This window comes from Triturus cristatus, chromosome 11 (assembly GCF_964204655.1).
Source record: "Triturus cristatus chromosome 11, aTriCri1.1, whole genome shotgun sequence".
In the NCBI taxonomy this organism is placed as follows: Eukaryota; Metazoa; Chordata; class Amphibia; order Caudata; family Salamandridae; genus Triturus; species Triturus cristatus.
In genome coordinates, this window is record NC_140594.1 from 1,070,782,133 (window position 1) to 1,070,789,925 (window position 7,793).

The 7,793-nt window shown below is 41.5% G+C and overlaps 1 long non-coding RNA gene across 1 annotated transcript; it reads right to left on the reverse strand.

Annotated features, from left to right (window-relative positions):
• Nucleotides 1-1,274: 1,274 nt before the first annotated feature.
• LOC146786018 (uncharacterized) lies at nucleotides 1,275-3,854 on the reverse strand. The gene is made up of 3 exons (XR_014970538.1): nucleotides 3,783-3,854; nucleotides 3,077-3,481; nucleotides 1,275-2,579 (listed from the first exon to the last, which is right to left on the reverse strand). It is a non-coding gene; the product is annotated as an uncharacterized LOC146786018 (long non-coding RNA).
• Between the last annotated feature and the right edge of the window lie 3,939 nt (nucleotides 3,855-7,793).

Genomic DNA, 7,793 nt, shown 5'->3' on the forward strand with positions numbered 1-7,793 from the left:
CTTGCAGCATTGTCTGATTTTGGTCCAAATTCTGAAGCTGCAACGTAAGTGTCGTGAATTTCCCAGGCTATTATTGGCTCTCTAGAATGTTAAGATTCTTAAGGAGGCGATGTTTTTTTAAAATTTATTTATAGATAATTTCAGGTTTCTCTGGTGTGCCTTCAGGTCCCATGTAACTTAGGTGCTTCCAGTTGGACTTCCTCAGATGAATCCTTCCCTGGCACCAAGTGACCCCTTTGAGCCTCCTTCATGCCCTTAGATGGCAACAGACCGCGCCTTGACACCTTTGCAGCATTCTCTGCTGGTAGTGCCCAGGTTTGACGCTGTCTTCTGCTCCAGAGGTGCTGGTCTGGGATCCCATGCTTCTGTAGACCACCCATTCCAATTTTGGATCCGAATCTAATTCCAGCCTTACCTTTTGATTAGTTAGCAGGAGACTGTGGCTTGAGGCTTCAGCATGCAGCTCTAAGGCTGACCATACTGGTCTGCTTAGGTAATCCAAAATGATTGATGTGCCAAGCAAAACAGTGTTTCTGTCTGCCCTGGATTCACTGAATGCTGTATGCCTCTTAGACATTATACACCTACGTTTTTAGACTTGCTAGATCTTGTCAGCTCTCCCTGAAGACCTTTGAGCTTCCTTTTCTCAAAGGATACATGATGGCCAGGATGTGGGCTAATACAAACTTAAGGATTGCCTGGACACCATAGATTTTGTTGGCAGTGCCATGGGCACTAGCGTTATTGTCAAACTACGTTTTTGAATGTACACTGCTGGGTTCTCCAGAGGCGTCCCAAGCATTATTGATATGCCATTTGAAGGAGGTATGTTTTTTTTTAAAGTAAAGGTAAATGTAGTGATGGAGCACTTTCAGGGTAGGGAGGCTAGGGCCTGCCCCCGGGAACAGTGTTCCATGGCCAAATACAGTGAAGCTGGGGAACCACCTCAAACCTGTTCCAGGGCTGTATACAATGAACTTAAACCCTCTGTCTTGATTCTGAATAATTAGTGGGACCTCCTACCCCTCTACACTTTGTTCCAGATCCAGATGTCTCTTAACCAAGGGAGTGCTCCACAGAGTATTCAAACAGCTGTTGTAAGACCAGGCTGGTATCTGCATGGCAGCCACTTGCCGAGATGTGAGGGAACATCACTTGGTCTGCATCTTGCTGGAGAAGCTCTAAGTGTGTCCAGCAACTCCTGATGGCTGCTCAGACAGGGAACGGAGAGCCTGGTAGTGCAGGAGAAGCCCAGCTGTGCCCCTGTGTGTGGAACACCCAGAAGAATCTGACTATCCAGTAGATGCATTGCCAAGCCTGTGCAGTGCGAGGTTGTCCAGTCTCCCTGAGAGTGGTACAATGAGTGAAGTGCATAAAAAAGTGAAAACTCATAGTGCTGTGCCAAACAGCATGTCTGGTGCTGCTTGTGGGAATGTGCAATGCTTCTACAAGGGACCAGTCACCCCCAAAGCAGTAAGTCTGTGCCAGCCCACAGGCTGGATCTCCTGAAGGCCAGCCCTCCCCGGTCTTGCCTGCCATGTCAAAGCCTGGTCTGCAGAGAGAAGTCAGGCAACCACTGCCAGGCCACGCCCTTCTCCAGGCAGGTAACTGCAAGGCATTACCACCATAGGCTGTAAACTTGAGCAAAACGAAACAATGCAAAGGATTTATTCTTATCAATAAGAGTCTTTTGGCTAAAAATGATGTGAATGGATTCACCAGTTACCGAGGGGGAGCAACTTAGTGATGCATACACCTGTGCCTAATTTAGCCTGAATTTGACTTACAGGTGGGGACCACCCTAGATAAGGGGGGAAACACTGTACTGAAGAGGGGAGGGCACCAAGAAGTGTGCAGGATTTCAGAATAAGCCAGGGATGAGATTGTTTAAATTTAAAGACTATCTCAATTCTAGTATTTCTTTCTTGTGCGATATCAAAAGCACTTTCTTTTTGTTCTAACTAGACCAGTACTAATTTGGAAAGTGATGTATTGGGTCTCTTGATTTATTGTTCAGTTCTAAGTCTATTGCCTCAGACTTTGACTGCCTCCCTTCCTACCCTGAAAGTGAAACATGAAATGTATGTACTTGGCCAAATTTACTGAGCCATTATAAGATGGACCCCAGGGCACCAGTGGTAAACTACCTCGACCAATACATTTGGAGCCCGGTGGCCTCTGCAAACCCTAAATTGGGTCTTACAAAGGCATTTCTCCTCCGGAGGACATTGAGTCTATGATCCCAATGTTTCGAGCTTGTTCCTTGGCTCTGGACAAGTGGAAGCTTGGTCTCTAGGACTCATGTACAGTTCTGGTGCCTCATGCAATTGGCAGGTGTTTCTCTTATAGAATCTTTGCGTTCAGTGGGCTTAGCGCTGGGTGTACCTAGCAGACAACATTTATATGTTTATACCCACTGTGGGTTGCACCACCTCAAACAATCAACAAAAAACAGTAATTTTAGAAGTGTCCATCCAATAGTTTGTATTATTCAGATTTTCTTTATTCTTCATTCATTTTTGACAAAACATCGGGCAGCCAACGCGTTTCGTTCTTGTAAAAAGAACTTCGTCAGGGCTCTAAAAGACATTTAAAAATACATGTATAATACATTGTTACAACAAATTGACACACAATGATATAAAAACACAATACAACAAGACAGAAGATAATCTAAGATGGCTCCAAATCTCATATTTTACTCTAGACATTTCTAATTTATATGAACAGTCAAGCACCTGGGCAACTAACCCTTATTATTGTTTTTTTAATAGTAAAATTATTTTGATGATTGCAATGTAAGCATTAAAGGCAAGTCAAACTAAATCCAACCTACAATTTACATATTAAGTTCCAATTTTACAAAAACCTCAATCACATAGAATATATTATACATGATTGACGGCCCCAGAGGTATATGCTGCAATTTAGAGACAAAAAACCTTATCCCTTAATCCCAAGGAACAGCATGATGGAAAAGAGATAAAAAGAAAATGAGGTAACATAGTGCACCTTAGCTGAACAAATTATGGTATAAACCCATATTACATCAACAAAAAAGTAATGGAGTGCACACCTGTTTGTTTCGTCCATGTTTCGTCGTTCCTAATTCTTTTGATTTGTAAGCGTGCAAACTTGGAATCGTGAACTGCCCAATCACGTATGTAGATATACTTAAGAAAATGCGGCGTCATTCCGCCCCAATCCAGCCGCACAGCATTGTTTAATGCATATCACGAATGCTACAATCAATCCACTTAGTCGAAAGTTTTATTCAAATTTTGTACACAACTTTTCATCGGTTTAACGTGGTTCATCCGGTCACATGGTAGACCCTTATGATTAAATATTAACCTTAATGCTGTAGACATGCCTCCTGGCCTTATCTTAAAGCATGGAATGTTGCATAAGTATTCCTCCATAGATAATCTTAGTCACCCAATGCATTTCGGGCCTTTTGCGGCCCTTCGTCAGGGGTTATCTACAAATTTAAAACACTTCTATTAGACTTTCTCTTACAATATTCATGATGACAAACAAAACAGGAAAGAACGTGAAAAAAATGTGAAAAAATACATGCCTCGGTTCACCACGCGCTTAACGTTTTGCCCACTGAATTCAATGCATTTGCCGTTAAAAGAAAAGTCCGCTCTGTGTTCCCCTGAATCCTCTCTTGTTTTTTTATAACACTTTGTACACTCACTGCTTGTTTCGTATATCTGACAATATTGTTGTTATTCCCGATATCGCTATTGGCAAGATCTATTAAAACCAACCCTTACCTTGAGCAAGCTTTGTGGTGACTGGTTTCCTCCTGTTCTAAACTGTTCTGAGTCCCCGGCTGTCTCCTTCTATTTCACACACCTGTGTCACAACCCCACCCCTTCATACTCATTTCCTTTTCTCTCCGGTATTACCAACTACACAGCCCAAAGTGCATTGCGAAATGATCAAGTGAACCCCGCTGATCACCCGTTTTGCCACCCATGCTTCAACCCGTATGCAATGACTTTCTACGGTCTTAACCAAATTCATGTTGTAATGTCCCCAGTGAGACTCCTTCACTCCACATTGCTCCTTTATGTTTTGTCACCACTATTAAGGAGGTCTGTTCTCCGAGCTCACTCCGTCCCTATGCTTACGCTATGATGTAAACCTTCCATTCCTAAACACATGTCATCTACAAACGTTCTTGTTCATTTTAAACACATCATGGTGCAGACATTTCAACATCAGAATTCCCTGCCCGCCCGCTAGTATCATTTTAAACGCTGGTTACGTTGCATATGATTTTGACCGTGGTCACATTCAATATAAATTGGTAAACAAAAAGTCCAACTGATGATGATCCATTTACTTTAAAAATGTAGTTCGTAAAATTCTTTTATCGAGGAAAGGTGTTTCCGTCGTCCACCATGTAACAATATCATCTTTGTAACGTTCATTCTCTGTAGTTCGTGGGTGCAACTCGTTAGGAAGGCAGTAAAGTGATACTTCATCAACGAACTACAGAGAATGAACGTTACAAAGACTTTGAAGTGCTGTTGGGCTGTGTATCCCTTAGTTTATAGCAAAATGTAGAGGCAACTAAGATATTCATAACAGCCCACGGAGTCTAGGACAATATCGAGAATTGGCACCCAAACAATTATGAGTACTAATTTTAGTCTTATATTCTTGCTATGTTATCATAAATTTCTCATTAAGAATACAATGTACCTACCGATATTTCTAGTGGCAATTGTTTGTTAATAGGCGAACACTTGTTACCAGATGATTACATTTCGAACTCTCCGGGCGCTTCCTCATGTATACAAGAAACTCCAAGAGTCATTCACATCTGTTCTGCCTGCCAAAGAAACATTATTACTAGTGTAATAAAATTACTTCTATCACGATTCCAGCACCAGTTCATAATTATAAGTTAATGGTCAAAGCACTTCTGCCTTACCTATAAAGAACCAAGGCTTGTCTTATCCCTTAGGTCTTACGACTCTATCCTATTGATTGGCTACTGTGCCTGTAATAGAATAATACTTTGTATAAAGTTCACTGCATTTTGTCGAAATACACAAAATATCCCTAAATATTTTGAGACAACATCAATACTTAAAAAATAAAGAAACTAAACGATCCTCACATTATTACATGCTTGCGCAATTTCTAAAACCGCCGTACTTAGTTGCAAACCTAATTGTGGCCCCAAATAATATATTAGCAAAAGCTACACAATTGCTCGACGGAATGCAGAACCAATCAAAACATTCACTCTCAGTCAAGAGAGCTGGGTTAAATCCATCATTCTTTTGCTCACCATGCCACCCCAGTTCAGACCTGGCCATATGCAAATCAGTCTTGGCCCTGTGCCTCATGGGAACAGTCCAGCCCGAACTGCCAAGCCAGGTCCTCCCTGGACCGGAAACAAGAATCCGAGGACCGGTTTCGGGGTTTCACCCCTCTTCAGCCAGAATAGCTTGTATCCAGTGGCACAGTGAGCCCGGGACCCACGTCTGGGCATACCCGGCGCACTTAGGGCGAGAAAGCAAAAGACACACAATTGATGGACGGAATGCAGAACCACAAATGCGTGAGCGTCTTTTTTCCATTTATCCACTCGAGGACGTCGACAACGTCCCGTCACGTCATTGGGATTTTTTTAAGGGAAAGTCTCTAAATTAAAAGACTATTCACTCATGTAAACTGCTCTTTTAGACTCATGGGTAATTGAATATTTTGATAATGTTACCTGACAAACTCCTCATTCTTTTCAACTATAATTTACATCTCCGGGATAATTAAATATTATATTGGTAATGCTCCCATGCAAAACATTAATAGCCATTTTAAGCTCATGGGTGATCAAATATTTTGATAATGTTACCTGACAAACTCCTCATTCTTTTCAACTATAATTTACATCTCCGGGATAATTGAATATTATATTGGTAATGCTCCAATGCATAACATTAGTAGCCATTATCTTCACTTGTGTCCCTGCATAGTATATCGATCTCATTCCTAGACTTATCCTAGTGCCCTGCCCTTGTGTAGAGCACAAGGTAAATAGTTTTAAGGTGCCTCCACCCTCAATTCCTGCTAGTATCCGACATACATATACGTAATGTGGCCCTGCTAACTCGTACAGATTATTTACATACTTTCCGATATAAATACATTCTACAATTCAATTCTGCCAGATTTAGATGAATTGTATTTCCCAACCCAAATTACGACCTTTCTTATACATTTTTAAATATTGTCATATCTACAGAACACATCAAGTTGAGGTCAACATACAGTGCCCAAAATAAAGGCCTGCTAATATACACATCATCAAGGGGCGAAAACACATCAAGTTGAGGTCAACATACAGTGCCCAAAATAAAGGCCTAATATACACATTATCAAGGGGCAAGACAGCAATCGTTTGCAATGCATTATACCCCTGCCATTCCTTATCCAAAACCATAGTGACATTATAATGTTTTATGATATTACAATATTGTACTTCTTAATAATGACATATCACAGTTCACAACAACCCCCCAAATTTTATAGTGTTCACACATTGTATTTTGTGGCATACTCATATAGTTATCACACACATGAGTAGTCCCCAATTTAGTACAGCATTAAGCATAGTTGTCACTCAAGCCATCACTGCGAGTCTACTACTTTGACCCAACTACAAATTAATTGAACAACAAAAATAATATACAATCAAATCCAAAGTAGGAGACAACGACTCTGGGCCATCTAAGCTTAAGTATGTTTGCACTAATTCGCAGCTAGTGTGCAATCATACATTGGCCACAACTGATTTCAACTGAATTTGCCAGACCATAGCAGCCAATTATCAAAGGAAATAGTGTAGTTCGTCATCAGTATTATGTCCCTTGCTTGTGGTACGTAATCTGCAAATCCAACCAGCTTCATTTCGTCTGAGGGCCAGATCTCTATCCCCCCCCCTCTAGGTTTCTTCGTGATATGATCAATACCATGAAACCAAATTTCGGGCTTCCCCCCCATGTTGCTCATTCATATGTAGCGTCATGGGGTATCTAATATCTCCATTATAAATGGCCCGTACATGCTCTTGGATTCTAGTTTTTATGGGCCTAATAGTACTGCCTACATAGATGATATCACAGCTACAGCCTATTACATACGTCACATATGTTGTTCTACAGGTGATAGTATACCTGATAGTATACACCCGCTGTGTATTATAGCTGAGTCTTTCAATTTGTTCTTTCCATATTGACAAATGTTACAGTCAGTACATGTAAAGAAACCACATATTGGCCCAGATAACCATGTCCCCTCTGTCTTCCTCATAGTTGATACAAAACTAGGGCATAGCATTTCTTTCAAAGTCCTTCCTCGTCGATAAGTCCCTAAGACTTTGGTGCCGGTACCAAACCCACTATACAAGATGAAGAGCTACCATAGTACTGTCCGTCTGTGATGGCACAGTTTCTGACAACAGTTAAGATGCCACTCGCTCCGCCTGCTCTGCTGCCTCCACAGGGAGGACAACACACCCTACATTCATTTTTCAGCAAGGATTTGAACAACAATTATAAGGCGGGGGATAAGTTCATTCAGCCAATCAGACTAGTAATTTGTATGATGACTTGCAGGAGGCCAGTCTTCATACCATTTTTCGAGGGATGAGAGAAGGCCTGTTTCAGGTGGTCTCAATACGTCCCCGGAAACGGGCTTTCTCTCACACCCTGTACCTGCCACAAAGGAGTCTACTTCCTACACCATGGTAATGCATAGGGTGGCTG